General features: G+C 37.6%; 1 pseudogene; it reads right to left on the bottom strand.

The window, feature by feature from the left end:
* Positions 1–2,200: 2,200 nt before the first annotated feature.
* LOC129681282 (vomeronasal type-2 receptor 26-like) lies at positions 2,201–14,672 on the bottom strand (annotated as a pseudogene).
* Positions 14,673–21,512: the final 6,840 nt, after the last annotated feature.

The following is a 21,512-nucleotide window of genomic DNA, read 5'->3' as shown; positions in this document are numbered from 1 at the left end:
GATTTGGTGGTAGGCCACCACTAATAGAACAAGATAGATGGCCAATATAGAGACAGGCCACTGTTCTGAGTTTTGGTATTTTTTTCTTCCATTCTCTTTGTGCACATTGTACCTGGTACATTCTTTTCTTGTGTTGTTCTTTTGTGGTTTTGTTTGTTTTTGATGGTCTCAGTAGGCCAGTGACCAAACAGTTGTGCTCCTTTGAGACTTTGCCTGCCCCATGTTCCCAGCACTACAAGTAGGGGCACCTCTGGTCACTAGTAGGAGCCACAGTTCTACAAGGTTGGCTGGGAAGGCTCAGTTGGAGAGGAGTCTATGTGCAGAAAATCTTGCTGGGGTGGACCTCTTTGCCTCCTTGCTTCCTCTTTGAGGAAAGTTGGTGACCTGAGGTTAGCTCTGGCTTGGAACAATGATTGCCAAATATGCTCATCGCCAAAATGTATTGAGGTTATTACTATTGTTATTATTTGGTTAGGGTCCCCTGTAGCCCAGCCTGGCCTAAAACTAAACATCTATAAGATGACCTTGAATTTATGATCCTTCTTCTCCACCTCTTAACAACTGAGCTACCCCACAATTCCTCAAACTTCTTGTATTGAGCTACAGGTGGCTTCAACAAGGAAGTGGACCGAACCCAAAAGGAGAAGGCTTGGTTTCACTGAGCTCCTGGGTCTGTGCCAGTGTACTGGCACTGTGCCAAGAATTCCCACCTGCGCACCTTGGCACAAGGTTTATTAGCCTGACTGCACTTATGAAATTGTCACCTGAGAACTAAGCCACTTCTTTTTCTTTTTATTTTTTAAGATTTATTTTTTTATACAGTGTGCTGCCTGCATGTGTGATAGCAGGCCAGAAGAGGGCACCAGATTTCATTATAGATTGTCATGAGCCACCATGGGGTTGCTGGGAATTGAACTAAAGACCATTGGAAGAGCAGTCATTGCTTTTTAACCTCTGAGCTATCTCTCCAACCCAGCCAATTCTTTTTTAGGTGAGGTCTCAGACTGGCAACTACAAGAATTTTGTTAGAAAATCTTAGAAAGCACATGTTTGATTGTGGTTTGCTTAGGTGGGGATGTAATACCAGAAACACAAGACCCTCAGAGACCACCAGGAGATGACTTGATGCAAGAGCAAGAGAGCTTTATTACAAGAGTGACTGAACTCGGGGCCCAAGTCTCACTGACACAGCAGTAGAGAATTGGGACCTTGAGCCCTGAGTGAGCAGGGTTTTTAAAGGGAAAGACTCTAAGCAGTTGGGTTTCCATAACAACAAGCATGGGGATACATGTTTCCAAGAGAGAAAGCAGGGGGGTTCATGTCTTGATGTTATAGAATTGGGTAGAAGCCATAGGGGAGAGGTGACTGTTTACATAATCACAATTCCCCGGGAGATTGTCTCTATTTTTTACTAAACATTTATTCTGTCATATTTCCTGGAGGCCATTGTTTGGAGAGCTAACTTTGTATTCTGTCAGGTGCACATTCTGTGATATTTCCTGGTAACTGAGTTCAGCTCCTGGTCAAGATGGTGCCTTATTTCAAAATGGAGTCACACATGCTAACTTAAACTCCTCAGGGATCTTCTGTCAATGTGCTCTTCAAAGTGCAAAAGGACTTAAGTGGAGGGTGCAGTAGAAGGTGGGGAGAGGGATAGATGAGGAATTCACCATGTCTGGTGAATCTACCCCTCCCCCCAGAAAATGAGTCGATTTACTTAATCACTAGTGCAAGAAAAAAAAATAGCTAGAATGTATTTTATGTTCAAGGTCTAAAAGTGAGGCTGCAGGGGTCCTTTTGGCAATACTTTCGCAGCATTGCATCCATTCACTTGTAATGTTTGTAAATTCACACTGAGCAATGAAGGAAAGGAATGGGAGGAAAGTGAAGGGGAGGAGAGAATAGAGGAATGGATGGGGTGGGAAGGAACATGTTCAAAATCTTCCTGGCAAGAAAACAAAAAGGAAAAAAAATCCTGCTTAATGAATTTCCACCTTTTGTGTGTCCAAGAATTCTTAATTTGTGTTTATGTGTAAATCCTTTCATCATATTTACATATATGATGAAAAAGCTTGCTGAATAATGATGTTTCAATGTCTTCCTTACATGTCAACTGAATTATTTTTGGGCCCTAAATCTAGACCCAATTCTTATCAATATTTGGAGGTTTTGCTTGTTTTGAATGTGTTGTTTTACTTTCTTAGTTAATAGTGTGTCCACAGTCCCTTACACCAGGGTCATCATACTTGGGTCTCTAGAAAAGTAATGAAAAACAATAAACAGTACTAATAATGTTAGTGACTAAAATGAAAGTAACTGAGTGCATTGTACAATGATCTCAGATGATCTTTTCAGATGGGTCATTTTATGATGAAATCTTTTCATGAGGAACAAAATGCCTGTTAAGCTTAGGGCTTGTTTACAGCATGCTCTTGAAAACAAGGTTCAAGATGCATCCTGAAGTAATAACATCTAATGATGTATAGAGAGGTCACAATCATCTTTGTGGATATGGTCTCCTAGGGATAAGTATGGCAGGATGCAAAGCCCAGGACATTTTCTGAGGACCTGACCTCTCATAAAACCTAATAAAAACATAGACTCTTTGCATAAACTGAACATGTACATAAAACCAACTCTGTATAAGCATGTGACCAAACTATGACTCACTACTGTGCCTATTCTGTGTGAAATGTGTAGGACATCAAGATATTCTCTTCTGTGAGGCAGTAAGGCAGAACTCATTTTATTGTATGAATTTTGGGACAGTTGGATTTTAAGATAAGAATCCAATCATACTTGCCTCCAAGCACACTTGTTTCTACCTTTATATTTCCAGTCTTGTCGTAACACCCATGCACTCTGATTCAGCTGCAAAAGGAAGTCCAATTTTCTCATGAAAATGGTTTGGCTATTGGTGAATTATAATTTGTTACTGTGACTTTTACCCTTGACTCCCAATGCTAGGGATAGTTCTTTGCCTTTCTTTTCAAATGCTAGTGTAGTCATCAAATGGGATCTTCAGCAGTTGCATTCTTAGATAATCACATAACTAATAGAATTCTAATGCAATTTTAGTTTGTTATATGTCAGAAATTTGTAGGACAAGAAATATTTCTATCTTAGACTTGTTTTCTGCCTTGGTTTGGATTCAGTTTCTGTCTAATATGTACATTTAAAAGTAATGTGTTTCTGGATAACTGGATCAGCTGTTAAGAGGGCATACAGCTCATGCACTGAAAAATGAGTTCAGTTCCTGACACACATTTTGGGCAGCTCATATGCATTGTTTACAGAAATGTCTTGTGTCCAAATCGATAATTTATTGTTTATGCTAGCTCACAACCTTGTGGAATTATTGATATGCTTGAACATGAGTTCTCTGAATGGAAGAATGCTTGAGCATCAGCTAGCCTGTATAATTAACATATGTGAAAATTTCATAAGTTTTTTTGCATGTGTATGTTTACATATAGAAACACTCATACATACCACTATATAACCATGAGCTCTCAATTATTCATTCACTGCATTATGAACAAACACAAACATTCAAATTCAATTCATCTAATTCTAGCTAAGGAATTAACTGACCTTATGTGTGCATTTGTATGTGTATTTATGTATATACATATATGTAATCCTGAAATATTGGTTCATTTCTGATTTAAAGTTATCAAACAGAACTAAAGAGATGTTTTAGTATTTAACATGCTTGCCACATAAGCAGGAAAATGTGAATTTGATCATGATGAAAGGATGGAAGACAAGCTGGGTGCAGAAAAATAGGCCTGAAATCCAATCTTTATGATCATGAAGACAGAGAGAGAACCTAGGTAATGCTGGCCACTGATTTAGCAAAATCAGAAAGTAAGGGTTTCACACAGATAAAAATAAAGTTGACAGTAACTCAAGAAGATAATCACAGTTTACTGTGGACTTAAGAAGCACACGTGCTCATGTGCATGAACACCCACACACAAGCTCACAGTCACAATAGAGCTAAAAATTAAAATTTCACAATTATTTTAAAAGAATCATTACACAATCATTTTTATAATTCTTTACAAATAATTCCCTTCATATTAAATACTGAAAATATTCCAGACCTGATTGAAGATGCTTGGCCATTGAATCAGCACTTCATTGATGAAAAAGCCTTGATCTTGTGCACTCTTGAAGATGAACTCTCCCACTTTAAGTAGCAATACATTTTGCAAACTATATGCAATAAAGTTTTGTATATCATACGTTTCCACAATATTCTTGTTCTCATCAAAGCTTATTTCATCTCCAGCAGCATTTATAAATTTAATTTTCCTCAGAAATGGATACAGCTGAAGAGAGACATCATATGATATGAGTGGCCCACACAGATTACTGGCTGACTTTAAAGAGAATTTCATTTTCCCGCTCTCTAACATGACTTTCTTTCTGAAAGGGCTTAGTTTGTTTATTTCTCTTCCCAGTTGTTTAGTGAGATTAAAATTATTCCCCATAGAAATAACACAAGAGCTACTGAACACAAGTGGAAATATTGTCTATGAGATGCAAGATAGTATAGTGTGTAGCATGTCCTTAGTTGGAAAAAGGTCCTGTGTCTTTCTCCAGGACCAGAAATTAATATGTCCATTTAGAAGATGTAGATTTGAAGAGGATCCAAAATGGCAGCACCCAGTGGACATGGTTACTAAGGATTGGATAGTAGTGACTTCACAGCAAGTGAGAGGTCATGCTGTGGACTTGAAAATGCCAGTGTCTATGCTTCACAACTGTACAGAAGATACTAGAAGGAAAACACCAACCAAAGGAAGTAAACAACACCCAGAGAAACACAGAAAATAAATAACACCGCTGCTGCAAAACCAAAAGAATAGAAACACAAAAACTTGCTGCAATCATAAAAATCAAAATAACAGGCACTAGCAATCATTAATCATTAGTATCACTCAACATCTATGGACACAGTTCCTTAATAAAAAAACACAGACTAACACAGTGGATGCATAAACATGACTTATTAATCTGCTGCATTAAAAAATCTTAAAAACAAAGGAGAACATTACCTCAGAATGAAGAGATGGAAATAGGTTTTTCAAGGAAACTGACCCAAGATTCATGTTGAAAAAAGCCATCCTAATATCTAATAAAATAATCTTTTAACTGAATTTATTCAAACAGATATGAGAGGACACATATCATATCAAAAGGATACATATGATAGAAAAAAATCCACCAAGATGATGTCTCAATTTTGAATATTTTGCTCCAAATACAAGGGCACCTACATTTGTAAATGTAACATTACTGAAGCTTAAATTATACACTAATACAGCCACAGTAATAGAGGGAGACTTCAAAATCCCACACTCACCAAAGTACAGGTCATGAAGACAAAAAATAGAGAAACAATTAAATGAACATATGCCCGGATCAAATAGATTTAACAGACATCTACAGAATTCTCACCCAGACAAAAATAATATACCTCCTTTTCAGCACCTTACAGAAGCTTATCCAAAACTGCCCATTGACTTTGACGGAGAGTGAGCCTCAAAAAGTACAATAAAGTTGAAACTTCACATCTCTGAAAAAAGAAACTGAAAGAATGTTGGATCAATGGAACCGAACAGAAGACCCAGAATAAACCCACACACTTATGGACACCTGATTTTGACAAAGATGCCAAAACCATACAATGGAAAAAAGAGAGCATCTTCAACAAATGGTGCTGGTCCAACTGGTTGTCTACATGTACAAAAATGAAAATAGATCCATATTTATCACCCTGCACAAAACTGAAATCCAAGTGGATCAAAGAGCTCAACATAAAACCAGACACATTAAATCGGTAGAAAAAAAGTGGGGAATACCCTAGAACTCATTGGCACAGGGGACAACTTCCTGAACAGAACACCAACAGCACAGGCTCTAAGATCAACAATCAATAAATGGGACCTCATGAAACTGAAAAGCTTCTGTAAATCAAAGGACACCATCATCAAAACAAAATGACTGCCTACAGATTGGGAAAGAATTTTCACTGACCCTTTATCTGACAGAGGGCTAATATCCATCATATATAAAGAACTAAAGAAGCTGAAAAGCAGCAAACCAAGTAATCCAATTAAAAATGGGGAACAGAGGTAAACAGAGAATTCTCTGTAGAGGAATATCGAATGGCAGAGAAACACTTGAAGAAATGCTCAACCTCATTAGCCGTTAGGGAAATGCAAATCAAAACAACCCTTAGATTTCACCTTACACCCATCAGAATGGCCAAGATGAAAAACTCCATTGACAATACATGTTGGAGAGGTTGTGGAGAAAGGGGAACCCTCCTCCACTGCTGGTGGGAATGTAAACTTGTACAACCACTCTGGAAATCAATTTGGTGCTTTCCCAGACAACTAGGATAGTGCTTCCTCAAGATCCAGCCATACCACTCCTAGGCATATATCCAAAAGAGGCTCAAGTACATAATAAGGACATTTGCTCAACCTTGTTTGTATCAGCCTTATTTGTAATAGTCAGAAGCTGGAAACAGCCCAGATGCCCCTCAACGGAAGAATGGATGCAGAAACTGTGGTACATCTATACAATGGAGTATTACTCAGCAATGAAAAATAAGGAAATAATAAAATTTGCAGGTAAATTGTGGGACCTGGAAAGGATCACCCTGAGTGAGCTCTCCCAGAAGCAGAAAGACACACACAGTATATACTCACTCATATAGACTTATAGGATAAACCTAAAATTTGTCCATCTAAAGAAACTAATCAAGAGAGAGGACTCTGACTAAAACGGTCAATCCCCATTCTGAAAGGCAAAGACATCAGAAGAAGAATAAAACAGGAAACAACCTAGGAACCTGCCACAGAGGGCCTCTGAAAGGCTCTGCCTTGCAGACTATCAAAGAGGCTGAGACTTTATGACCAACTGTTGGGCAGAGTGCATGGAATCTTATGTAAGAAGTGGGAAATAGTAGGTTATGGAGAGGACAGGAACCCCACAAGGAGAGCAACAGAACTAGAAGATTTGAACACAGGGGTCTTCCCAGAGACCCATACTCCAAGCAAGTACCAGGCATGGGGACAACCTAGAACCCCTGTGCAGATGTAATCCATGGCAATTTAATGTCTAAGTCGGCTACATAGTAATCGGAAGAGGGACTGCCTCTGACACAATCTGATAGGCCTGCTCTTTGATCATCTCCCTGTGAGGGGAGAGCAGTCTTACCAAACCACAGAAGATGACAATGCAGCCACTCCTGATGTGATATGATAGACTAAGATCCCAAGGAAGTAGAGGAGAACCTCCCCTATCATTGGACTTGGGGAGGGGCATGCATGAAGAAGGGGTAGGGAGGGTGGAACCGGGAGGGGAGGAGGGAGGAGCTTATGGAGGGATACAAAGTGAATAAAGTGTAAATAATAATAATAATAATAATAATAATAGAAACTGAAAAAGACATCAGAAGATGGAAATATCACCCATGCTCATGGATCAGTCAAATTAACATAGTAAAAATGACTATACTACTAAAAGCAATCTACAGATTCAATGCAATTACTATCAAAATACCAACACAATTCTTCACAGACCTTGAAAGAACAATTCTCAACTTCATATGGAACATACACACACACACAAACACACAAAACAGAATAGCTAAAAATTTTTGTATAATAAAAGAACTTCTGGAGGTATCTCCATCCCTGACTCCAAGTTGTACTACAGAGCAATATTAATAAGATATTATGGGACAAAATGAAAGCAGTGCTAAGAGGAAGTTCATAGCACAAAATGGCACCAGAAAGAAGTTTGAGACATCTCATACAAGCAACTTAATGACACACCTAAAATCCCTCGGGGGAAAAAAACAAGCAGACACTTAAGAGGAGTAGACAATTAGAAATAATCAAACTCAGAGCTGTAATCACTGAATTAGAAAAAAAGAAAACAATTCAAAGAATCAATGAGACCCAGAGCTGGTTCTTTGAGAAAATCAACAAGATAGACAAACCCTTAGGCAAACTAAATAAAAGGCAAAGAGAAACTATCCAAATTAGCAAAATCAGAAACAATAAAGGGGACATAACAACAGATACTGAGAAAATCCAAACAATCATACAAAAACCTGTATGCCACAAAATTTGAAAATCTAAAAGGAATGGATAATTTTATTGATAGATTTCATTTACCAAAATTAAATCAAAATTGGGTAAATAGATTAAATAGTCCCATATGCCCCAAGGAAAAAGAAGCAATGTCACAAGTATCCCTTACAAAAAAGCCCAGGGCCACAGGGTTTCAGTGCAGAATTTTACAGACCTTAAAAAGAGCTAACTCCAATTCTCTTCAAACTTATCCACAAAACAGAAGAAGAATTAACATTACCAAACTAAGTTTATGAGGCCACAGTCACCTTGATACCTAAACCTCACAAAGACCCAACCAAAAAAAGACTTTAGACCTATCTCTCTTATGAACATTGATGCAAAAATATTCACTAAAACACTTGCAAACCGAAACCCAGAATACATAAGAGATATCATCCACCATGACCACATAGGCTTCATCCAAGGCATGCAGGTTCAATATACAGAAATCCATCATTGTAATCAATCATATAAACAAACTGAAGTAGAAAAACCACATGATGATCTTCTTAGATGCCAAAAAAGCATCTGACAAAATCCAATACCCATTCATGTTTAACTAAGTCTTAGAGGCATCAGGGATACAAGTCATATCCCTAACACAGTAAAAACAATATACAGCAAGCCTATAGCCAATAAGGAACTAAATGGAGAAAAACTTAAACTCTTTTACATTTTAGCTTATACTTTTAATTATAAGATGAAAATGTTCTATTGCCTTGACCCCAGTAAATTACTTACTAATAAAGTAAGATTCTCAGATTCCCCTGCTTATGAATGAGGCTTACCAGCCATGGTAGAAGCCAGTCTTTGTTTCTGTCTTCTTTAGATCCCATTTCAGTTTTGCTCAATAGCATTTTATGCAGGGCATGGGCCACTGCATACACTGAATTCCATATGGAATGGCTTGGCTCAGAAATAGTCATAATAACATTTATTTTATCTTTAGTCTTTAGGGAAATATTCACTGGACAGGGTTTATGATTTTCACATAGAAAAGAGGTGAAGAAGGAGGTGAACAATTAAAATGGTCAATCCAGAATTTAGAGAAATAAACATCTCCTGGGTAATGGGAGGGTGTAAGGGCCTCAAGAAAGTGCTTGAAGCCAGGGATAGTTCTCTTCTTTAAAAAGGAGAAGCTTCCACTGAATAGGTTTATCATAACATGCTTTTCATTTATTATAGAGTCTAAGTATGTTGAGTGTGGCTTTGCAAAGATCTACACCTTCTTTCTGGTTACAAAGATATGAAGGTTTACATAGAATAACAGCAAGTTATCTATATCACCATAGAATAAATTCACATTTACTCATGTATGTTGTTTCAAGTTCAGCAAACCATAATCATATTTTATATTATGATTCAAATTATCGGGGAGTTTTTTCTGTAAAAGCTATACAGATATCTTCTGATACCATCTTTACTTTCAGGTCAGAGAGAAACTCCCTTTCTGATCATCAGACACAATGAGCCCCACCCAGTTCCAGCCAAAGTGGAGCAATAAAGAGATCAGCCCTTGGGCTAGACCTCTGTCTTTAGTAGACATCTGATAAAGGGATAGGGAAGTATGTTTGTCACTAAGCACAGAATCAAATGGTCCATATGTGACCTGAAGAAGCAAAGAAAAAAAAGTGATTCTGAGTTTCAGGTATTTGGAATCATCACCCTGAGTAAGGAAGTGACTTCATAATTCAAATATGAGGGTTAAAGGACTGAATATTGTTAAGGAGCATGTCTTTTGTGAGATTAGCTTGTCCCTAAATTATGTGGTGGAGTACAGTCTTTTACAACTACTATAGGCTCCAAAGTTACTAAGGTGTCTGAAGCTGCCAATAAGTAAACAATAAGCTGTTCACTGGCTTTGAAAGACATGATAGATATCTCTTGTTGCAATAACAATGCCAAAAAGTATCTGATGTAGAGAAAGACTGCAGAAAGCATTAACAGATACCTTCTCGTCACATAACACTATATTTCCGAGAACCTTCATCTTTAGGAAAGCAAATACAGAAAGAGACTAACAAAGTTTTTAGAGATTCAGTTTCCTAAGTTAAAATTGTGTAAGCTAAAAGGTGAAAGATTTATGTGATCTGAAGAGAAACTAATAAGAAAAATAAAATTTAAAAAAAAAAACTTAAAAAATATTGTATAAGTTGTGAAGATCTGGGGCCACATTGCCAGGGGTTATTGCATCATCCTTCTCAATAGATTTGATAGAGACAAAACTCGGACAGATATAAATTATTGTCTTTTACTTTTTATTACATTAGGTTAAAACACATTTACAGACTGTTTAACTGAATGATAACAAAGAGAGTTACCAGGTGGGTTTGTAATCTTGATTATTGCTGACTCTTGTGCTCACCAAGTATTTTCTCTGTTTGTAGTAATGCCTGCTGACAGATGCATTTCTTCCATGTAGCCTGGCATGAGTCAATTGCAATGATATAGCTAAGTGGTTGGTCTCTGTGGGTGCTATTCTGAGATCTATTTCCTGAATGATATCATTAATTCCTTGAAAGATTTTCATCCGTGATGTCATTAAACATTGTTCCAAACTTAGTTACATGTCCTGGACTTTCTTTTTCCATGTGTCAGGTATTGACAACCGTAGGAATTTTGAGATGTTTATATGCTAGATTGCATATTTAGGAATCTTTGTTGTAGAATTTGACTTATGATCAAATGCAGACTGAGTATCCACAGTACATCATCCATTGTTTGGAGATAGAATCATGAATACTAAGTGATCTGCTTAAAAATTCCCAGAATTTGCTGTCCATGCTTTTCACCACACTCTGTCATCTGTTAACTATTGCCATATCAAAATAATTCCTTCACTGCTTTTTGAAATCTGCCTACACTAAACATAATCCACTTCTCTGTTTTCTTTTGTTTGTTCTGTTATTGTTCTTTTGTTGGTTTGTTTGTTTTGGTCAGGTCTAAGATGTGATTATGCTTAAAAATATGTTTCTAACTTACTTGTGGGAGATTGTAGAGCTCTGAAAGTGTTGCAATTGCAGCAGAAAATTCCGGCTTGGTTCCTGAAATGATTTCTAGAGCTTTGTGTTGAGTGTTGCACTTGTAGTTAGGGATATATTCACTCCTTCCAGACAGCCACATTAGAGGGCCCTCTAAGATTCTTTTGTTAGAATTAAAGGCACTGTAGATGTGGGAATCTAAGGTCATATTGGGAAGCAGGCTTGAGTCCTTATTGATCTCTTCAATGGCAAAATATAAGGTCAACAAATATTGATAGTTTCTCCAAATGAATCTAAACCAGAAGAACAGAATGATGGGTATTGTCAGCACATTTTTCTCAAAAAGTCTTTGTCAAATACAGGAACCTAGAGGTCCTAGCCTTTGACTTTTCTTGTGACATGTAAATCTTGTGTGAATAAGCCTATGACAACCCAGGAATATCATCGAACTTCTCCTAAACTCTCAGAAGTTTAACTGTTCCTAATGTTTTTTGGTGTACACTTTGTGCATAAAATATCACATGTTTGTATCAGATGAGTACTGAATACATAGGTGCTTATGATGTTTCAGCACATGGAAGCACTGGGTTACAGAAGAGTCACTAAGGTGTTCACTAGGAATATATGAAAGAGCTTCATATCCTTTTCTTTTGTAATGATTCAATTTCATACTAACTTATAAAAATTCTAACAAGTTTATATACACTCCTAGTGTTAAAGTGTCTCTTTGTGGTATAGACAGATGCCCAGGCATCTATCTATAGATGCACAGCTTTGAATAAAAGCTAGCTAGCATCAGTTCTCAGTGCCCACAGGGTGGCCTTAGAAACATGTTTAGCTCCAGTTCATAAGATCCCTTCTGGCATCTTTGGGCACCAGGCACACCTGTGGTATTCATACCTATATAAGAAGGTGAGCTCTCAAGTACATAAAATAAGAATAAATAAGCATGTGCAAAATAGTGTACTTGGGTTTGAAAAATGATTGATACGTTATAACTAGTTGCTGCTCTTGTGGAGGACCCTGATTCAAGAAACAGTAGCCAGTTTTAGGTCCCAATAATGTGTAACACCAGTTCTAGGGTATCCATGTCTCCACTGGCCTATGAAGGACTATGCACACAAGTAGTACACACACAAACATGAAGGCAAAACACTCATAATCATAATGTAAAAATTAATGAATTTTTATAAAAATTCAAAAAGTAGTAAAAAAGTAGAAAAGGAAATGTGTTTCTCTAAGCTTGCAGATTAAATGAATGAGTAGAGTTTCCTGTGTAAGGCAAGGGAAAATAGTAATTTAAAGTAGCATATTAAAGTGAGGAAAACCCCAAATACATTAAAACAGTACATAATGGGAGAAATTGGAACTTGGTTGCAGGCAGTTGTGTTGAATTGTGTCACACATAGCCTTCAGTACTTGGGGATGGGTTCTCAAAAGCTTGTTTCAAAACCTGTGGTAGATAAGAGTCTGGGTGACCCTAATAGAGGGAGCTTAACAGAATTCATCAACCTGAAGTCCACTGGTTTCTACTGAAGGAAGGAGTCTGCCTTCTGACCTGCCATCACCAGGAAGAAATTCGAATTGGATGTGCTACATTTATCTGAGATCTGTGTCTAGAGGTTATGTTAAGAGGGAATCACATGTTATGTTAAGGGGAGTTAGTATGATATGGAAAGTATAGGAGCTCTACAAGTACCAAATATATCCGGGCACAGGGCCTTTTCTGAGACTGACACTCAACCAAGGACCATCTATGGATATAACCTAGAACTTCTGCTCGGATGTGGCCCATGGTAGCTCAGTAACCAAGTAGTTTTCCAAAGTAAGGGGAACAAGGACTATTTCTAACAGGATCTCAAGGGCAGGCTTTTTGACCTCCCCCCCCAGGGGAGGAGCAGTCCTGTTAGGCCACAGAGGATGACTTTGCAGCCAGCCTTAAAGATACCTGATAAAACAGGGTCATATGAAAGGGGAGGAGGTCCTCCCCTATCAGTGGACTTGGAAAGGGGCAGGGAAGAGACCAGGGAGGGAGTTGGGGAGGGGGAGGGAATGAGGGAGAGGGATATAGCTGGGACACAGTTAACAAATTGTAACTAAAAATAAAAAAATACACTATAATTTCAAGTCAATAAAATGTATGAAAAAATTAAAAAAAAGAGAGAATCTATTGGGCAAAAGCAGGCAATTAGCAACAGCCAAGAGAAAGATAATTAGTTTTCCCCAAGGATTATCCCATACTAAATATTGAACTGTAGGAATGTATACATGTATTAATGAGAACTCCTGGAAAGAGCTGTCTTTGCAAAGACTGGCTATAAAAACTTCATTGAAGAGATTTAAATATTGTAGTTTGATAGGCTCATTACCATAGCGTGGGCTACTTGCAGCACCCTGAGTAGCCATTTCTTGGACACCTCTGTGGTTAAGACGATAGCTACATCAATACCTGTATCTGTATCTGTATCTATATATCTCCTATAGCTGGTGAATAAAATCATTTTAGAATGTAGTAACCCAGTACACTACCGGCTTTTGCCAATCTAAAAGACAAGAATGACATCACATAGCCATCTTGGTCCTGTAAGATACCTTGCCCCATTTTGCTGTTAATATCCTCTCTGAGGTTTCCAGCTGTATTGGATTTATAGTTTTTTTTATTCCGTTACTCTGAAAATTTATGAAGCTGCTTCCACATTGTATCATGGAATTTGGGTTAACCTAAATTGTGTTCACAGACTCTCAAATTTATTCAAGAAGAAATTCTCTCTTTTTTCATTTGAGCTGAGGGCTTATGTTTTTCCATTCACATAAAAGCAATACTAAAGACTAAAGAATCGATTCAGTTCATTCTATCTGTATACTTATTCATTTATATATGTGTGACAGGAACTCTACAAGAAGATCATCAGGGCCAAACACCCAGGGCCCAGAGGGTCCTACAGAGTATGAAGTACCCACCAAGGACAATGCATGTAGGTCCTCTACATATAAGTGGCTGATGTGATTAGGCTTCATGTGGGCCCATTAGTTAGTGGAGTGGACATAGACTATATTTTCTCTTTGTTGATCACTTTTCCCTAATGGAACTGCCCTAAAAGACAACAGGGGAGGAACACAAACTCAGCCTACAAACTAAGACTACAGGGGCTGGGTTGTGTAGATATGGAGCAGAATAGTGGAGGAGGAAGTGTGGGAGAGAGTAGGATTGGGAGGAGAAGAGGGTGGGGCCCATGACCAATATGTAAATTCAATTAATTAATGAAAAATATTCAAATGAAAAATGTGATAATAAGTTAGATGCTCTCTCTCCAAGCCCTCAGAGAGTTCTCCTGAGTACAGATTTAAGGAATGTAATGAAAATGATTTCTCTGCCACATGCTTCACCCAACAATAAATCCCTGCCCAACCTATGGACATGGTTGAATTAAATTCTCTACTCTGCCTGGCCAAGGTAGGTTATTTTTCCCAAGTTCCTGCTCCATAGAAAATCTCTCAGGCCTCACAAGTCTGGTATTTGGAGGCTCATGATGCCTTGTGTGGCAGATGAAGACAATGTTGTTTTGTGTGGCATCCAAAGACTATCAACCTCTGGTCCCTACATAGTTTTTGAAAATGCCATGGAGGATCCCAGACTGGGTGCCCAGGTATCCATTAAATCTTTGTCATTTTTACTGGTATAGAGGCCATTTGGATTATACTTCCTGCCCAAATTTACCCATCTCAGATCTCTTCAAAGTTTAACAGGGGTTATGAAACTTTAGGCAGCTCCTCTGAACAATGCTGCAGCTTCATGGTCAGTTCATATCATACATGAAAGTCAGGCCTTGTTCTTTTCTACAGATACAAGATTTTCCTTTGAAGAAGATATTACCTTGCTAGCTTCACACTGAAAAAAATCTAATCTCAAAAAATTAGATTTAAATGAAATTCAAACTGAAGCTACTAATACCTAATAGTTTATGGTTCTTTCATTTAAAAGAAATGGCTTGTCAATAATTTCTCCCAGTATTCAAACAAATCTGTCTCTGTTTAAAGGCCTGGATGTTGGAAACAAACACTTTAAAGTTGATGTAAATTTTGAATGTCTAAGAAAGGGATTTAAGGTAAATGCAAGGTATAAAAATCTGAGAAAGTAGTTTAAAGTATTTGAGAGTTTAAACTTTCTGAGTTTTAAAATATGAATCAGTGGAGTTCTGATATGCTATGAAAACCACCAGGGAAAATCCTGGCTAGTCTTCTCATAGTTACAGAATCAGAGTTTTTAATGTCCTTACCTTCCTGCTGAAGGTATACTTCAATGCTTCTCATTGTGATGAAATCTTACCTGCCATTACACATTCAGAGAGACGAAAGGCTGTTCATTTTTAGTCCAGAAACATCCTTTTTGTTGCCCAAGCTTATCTGTAAAGCATCAGTCTACTCTAATTGTTTACAAACACTTGTTCACTGCTTATGGTCAAACAGAATCTAGATTAAGACTTCTGTCAAGTAGCAATGCAGTCTTTCTATCTACTGTCTATAACTGAAGATGGGCACTTTCCTTCCTCCTGTATTGGCATTTCTTCTCTTTCTAGCTGCAGTGGGCTCCTGAACAATGATTTCTCTATCTTGTGAAAGCATTCCTAAGAGTTCTTTACTTCCAACATAAATTAGGAATCCTGATTTTTTTTTCTATTCAAGTACTCCACAACAATACAACTACCAGGATCTTAGGCTAGTATGTTTGTTTCATTCTCAGAGAGGAAATATGTATTGAGGTTTCAAAAAGATACTTTTCAGCAAAGGGCCATCCTAATCCCAAAACTGATGTTCAAATGAACACATGTACCAATTATAGTATCAACAAAAAACAGGAATATGAAAAAGCCTACTGACTCCTCCACAATATCATAAATAATCAACAACTTAACTCAGTTTCTCAGAGAGATAAAGTGGCAGATAAATACTTCAGAAAGTGAAGAGAGGAACAACAGAAAAGAAGACAGAATCAAGAAATGGATTCAACTGGGCATTCAGACAAGAATCAACATTCTCCATGAGAACTTGGATAAGAGATAGAATAAACAACAATACACAGAAAAGACTGAGTACCATAAAAGACAAATCATAAGACAAAATTGAGATTGTGAGGGAGGAGAAAGACAGATAGAAAGGTTGGAAATGAAAATCATAAAACCTCCAATCATATCACAGAACACTGGGTTTCCAGCACAGCTAACTAAGCAGAGGACAGAATATGGGCATGAATGACATGAATTTCAGAACACTACATTACAATATCAATGTAAAATAAATTAGTTATGAGTATGACCAGTGTCTAAACTCTGAGTTCCTTTAAATATACTAAAACCAGAACACATGAAACTGGAGATTCTAAGATTTGTACTGAGGACATAGGGATATTCAAGGTCACTTTAGCAGAAACTCTCCAATTTTTGAAAGAAACAGATATTCAAACATAACACATTTAGATGGCCAAATAGACCTGAGAAGAATGAAAACTTATCTTGACATATTAGCATCAATGTGTTAAAAACAAACAAACAAACATAAGTTTGTCCATGGAATCACACCATGGAGCAGACACAAAAGTTGATGGTTTCTCTTCCTGATTTCTTTCTTACTGAAAACATAACAAAGAGAAGTGGAAATGTTTGTAGATGCACAATAAAGCTGGAAAATGTCAAACTGTTTATCACATTGTTCTATAACTAGTTCATAATCTTCAATGGAATTACATGTGTTTACCAGGTCATGTACTAGCTTGTAGACAGAACAAACATAGCACATTCAAAAAAGTACTCAGAGAAAGTTGTTCCATAGAGGACTTGGTTCACTGTCAAAAAGGTTCTGGATATTTTGGGGTATATCAAGTAAGATGTGAATGGGGATAAATGTACCGAGGATTATGCCTGCCTCCATGTAGTTGCTAGGATCCCAGTAATGAAAACAAGAGCTGAGACATCCCGCTATGGGGGGATGTATATGCAGGTTGCTGGAGTAGGATGAGACAAAGCAAAAGAAGGAACATTTAGGCTCTTCACTGCACAGAGACAGTCTCCTGCATCTAGATTGAATCAGGAAGATTATTGGCTTAGGTTCTGGAACAGGCTCAGACCTCAACAATGTCAGCGAAGGCTTTGTATGCTCTAGTTGCTTCCTACTGTTGCTTCAGTCTCTCACTATGTGCATAGCCATAGGTTCTCATAACAGGTCGGTGCAAACACTGTAGCAAGTTCCAGACAACTGAGGGTCGCAGTACTGAGATATTTCTGTTGCTGTAGCCAGACTTGCTCTGAATTTGCTGTATTTTTATTGTGCTATTTCACTGTCATCCAATTACTCTTGGAATCCCATAGCCCTGGAGCTCTGCACCTGGTTCCTCTATGTGGGTTAAAAACATGTTTGGTTCTTTCTTTCTTCCGTCAACAACCTGTATGATTTCATCATGGTCCACAGTGACTTTGGAGAGCACCAGAGTCTGAGACAAAATTGTAGGTCATTCAAAAACAGCTTGTTTGTTTTTGATTGCTGTTGTGAAAGTAGTTTGAACATTTGATTTCTCTTAGGAAGGGGAGCAGGGACAATCAAGCTTTGATCACTTTGATAGCTCTTTGATCACTTCCACCATTCAAGGTGGCTAAACAAACCAACAGGGAAAGTAGATCCAGACAGTTTTGATGAAACCTGATAAGCTACAGTAAGAAAGTAGAGGAGGAGGACGTCCCTTATCAGTGGACTAGAGGAGGGACATGGGGGGCTGGAGAGGGAGACTTCAGTCATACTTTGACATGAAGTTTTGACTAAGAAAGTAAACACTAGTGACTGAGCCTTATGCAGGACACCTGGGTTCAGGGTTCTCAAGTCAGCTTTTGCATTCAGACCTCTTCCTGGATGTCTGGCACCAAATTCAGAATTATACAGGACAAAAAGAGGGGGAAAGCTGCTCATAGTCAATTTAAGTCATGACAGGCAACACATTTATGACTTGTGTGCTTAGTTTAGAGTATCAGCCACTTTCCTCTTTACATTCTTTCCTGATTAAAAGACAAACATGAATCACCTGAAGAATCAGGATAGGAGTAGGCTTTAGGGCCTGTGAATATGAACTCAGTTTTGAACTTGGCAGCAGAAGTCTTGAGAGTCAGTCAACTGTCTCATAACAAAAACCAAAAAGAAAAATACTTTATCTCTATACTTTTTCTACTTTACTGTAATACCATTTGTCTTAATTACTACTGATATAATTTTATGGTATTATTATATATTATTGTTATAATATGATATATATATATAATATACTGCAAATCAAATTTTGATATCTAACAAAGGTAAATTTATTCATAAAAATGCAGCTATGAATTTTCAAAAGAGCTAAAACTGCAAGAGGCTTTGAAGGTAGGAAAGTAAAAAAAAATGATGTAATGTTAATTCTTATATACAAACAAACAAAATAATTAATTGATGTCTCCTATGTATAATCTTACAAAATTTGGTTACTGGAATTTAAAAAAAAATATAGTGACTACACACACAAATAAATCTGTCTATCAATCAATCTATCTATCATCTATCTATCTATCTATCATCTATCTATCTATCATATCTATCATCTATCTATATCAATCCAGATATAGATAAATATACCTATACAGTAAAATTTCTGTGTAGGCACCAGCTTAATTTCTCTATGTTCAGTGAGTTGTGTAAGTGATGCATTCAGCGATAGAGACTTGCAGTGAATTTATGGAGAGCAAATTATAATATTGATCAAAGTTTGCATTGTTTGGGCATTCCAATCACACTCCTTTGGGCATCACCTCAAGTAGATATAACCCATTCTTCATTTGATGACAAGTGACATCCTGTTGTGACTTTCTCATTATTTCATTTGGATCACCTTCAGATATATTTTAGGAAGCTCCTGGTCTATTAGGTTACTACAGTAACATTCACTTGACATTTCATCTTCACTGTCTCTCTTCATATTACTTTCCTTAATGTCCTCTTTCTTCCCCACTTCCAACCGATTCTTTATGAGTCCATCCTCCATCTATAAATAACTATTTTACTGACCTATCCTAGAGATATCTAGTTACTTGTTCTCAAACACTAGTCCCTTGTTCTGTGTATCCTACATGGTTTTATGTACTGTAGGTTTCTTATCATTCACTTTAAAATTAATATTAACATGTAAGAAGATACATGCCATATTTGTATATTTGAACTTGTGTTACTATATACTCAGACTGATTTTTTTCTAGGTTGCCTTCAGATATGCATTTACTTTCAAATTTCATGATTTACTTTGGAAAATGACCGAGTAATATCTTGTTGTGTAAATGTCCACATTTTGTTTATCTATTCTTCTGTTAATGGACATCTGGGTTATATCCAATTTCTGGAAGTGTTGATTAGAGCAATCATAAACATGTTTGCACAAATGTCTCAATGGAAGGATGAAACATGCTTTGGATATATGCCCAAGAGTAGTATAGTTGGTTCTAGAGGCAGAACAACTCCCACCTTGCTGTGGAAAAGCCACAAGTATTTCCTTAGTGGCTAAAGATGTTTGTACTCCTACTAGCAATGTCTGAATATTCTTAGCCATTCTGACTCTCTTTAGACAATACCTCAAACTATTTTTGGTTTCCATTTCCCCAGTGACTATGGATCTTGCACATATCTTTAAATGTTTCTCAGCCATTTGAATTATTTTTTTAAGAATTCTCTTGTGAGATCTTCTTCCATTTCTTCAGCGACTGAAAGTTTTTTTATACAAGTCTTTGACTTGCTTGTTTAGAGTTACACCAAGGTATTTTATGTCCTTTGTGGCTATTGTGAAGGGTGTTGTTTTCCCTAATTTCTTTATCAGCCCTTTTGTCTTTTGTATACAGAAGGGATATTGATTTTTTTTAATTTTATTTTTTCTTATCAGTTACATTTTATTAACTCTGTATCCCAGCCGTGTCCCAATCCCTCATTCCCTCCCAGTCCCTCCCTCCCTCATCTCCACCGTGCCCCTTGCCAAGTCCACTGATAGGGGGAACCTCCTCCCCATTCATCCGATCCTGTTTTAGCAGGTATCTTCAGGACTGGCTGCAAAGCTCTCCTCTGTGGCCTAACAGGACTGCTCCTCCCTTGGGGGGTGGGGAGGCCAAAGAGCCAGTCATTGAGTTCCTGTTAGAAATAGTCCTTGTTTCCCTCACTATGGGAAACCAATTGGTTACTGAGTTACCACAGGCTACATCTGAGCAGAGGTTCTAGGTTACATTCATTCATGGTCCTTGGTTGCAAGTCAGTCTCAGAAAAGACCCTGTGCCCAGATATGTTTTGTCCTTGTGGAGCTCCTATCCTTTCCTCATCAGACTAACTCCCCTTCTTTCTTATGATTCCCTGTACTCTGCCAAAGGTTTGGTCATGAGTCTTTGCTTTGAAAACACTGCTAGTTAGAGTCTTTCAAATGCGCTCAGTAGACTCCTGTCAGTGTTTAATGTGCATCCCATCTGTCTTTCAAAACGAGGATTGATAATCTTACCCCATGTCCACTCTCTTGATTATCTTTTTTAGGTGTGTAGATTTCATTATGTTTATCATATCTTATAGGCCTATATAAGTGAGTATATACCGTGTTTGTCTTTCTCCTTCTGGGATATTTCACTCAGGATGATCTTTTCTAGGTCCCACCATTTGCCTGCAAATTTCATGATTTCCTCCTTTTTGATTGCTGCTGAGTAGTATTCCATTGTGTAAAATTACCACAATTTCTGTACCCATTCCTCTGTTGATGGACATCTGGGTTGTTTTCAGGTTCTGGCTATTACAAATAAAGCTGCTATAAACATGGTTGAGCAAATATCTCTTTTGTGTACTTGAGCAAACTTTGGGTATATACCTAGCAGTGGTATAGCTGGGTCTTGAGGAAGCACTAGTCCTAATTGTCTTAGAAAGCACCAGATAGATTTCCAGAGTGGTTGAACCAGTTTACATTCTCACCAGCAGTGGAGGAGGGTTCCCCTCTCTCCACAACCTCTTCCAGCATGTGTTGTCCCTTGAGTTTTTCATCTTGGCCATTCTGATGGGTGTAAGGTGATATCTCAGGGTCGTTTTGATTTGCATTTCCCTGATGGCTAATGAGGATGAGCATTTCTTTAAGTGTTTCTCTGCCATTTGATATTCCTCTGTCGAGAATTCTCTGTTTAGCTCTGTTCCCCATTTTTTAATTGGACTACTTGGTTTGCTGCTTTTCAGCTTCTTTAGTTCTTTGTATATACTCGATATTAGTCCTCTGTCAGATAAAGGGTTAGTGAAGATTCTTTCCCAATCTGTAGGCAGGCATTTTGTTTTGATGACAGTGTCCTTTGCT

Source organism: Psammomys obesus, unplaced genomic scaffold (assembly GCF_907164565.1).
Source record: "Psammomys obesus unplaced genomic scaffold, mPsaObe1.curated_primary_1811, whole genome shotgun sequence".
Classification (NCBI taxonomy): domain Eukaryota; kingdom Metazoa; phylum Chordata; class Mammalia; order Rodentia; family Muridae; genus Psammomys; species Psammomys obesus.
Note: the sequence above shows the minus strand (reverse complement) of the source record. Positions and strands in the feature narration are given on the sequence as shown.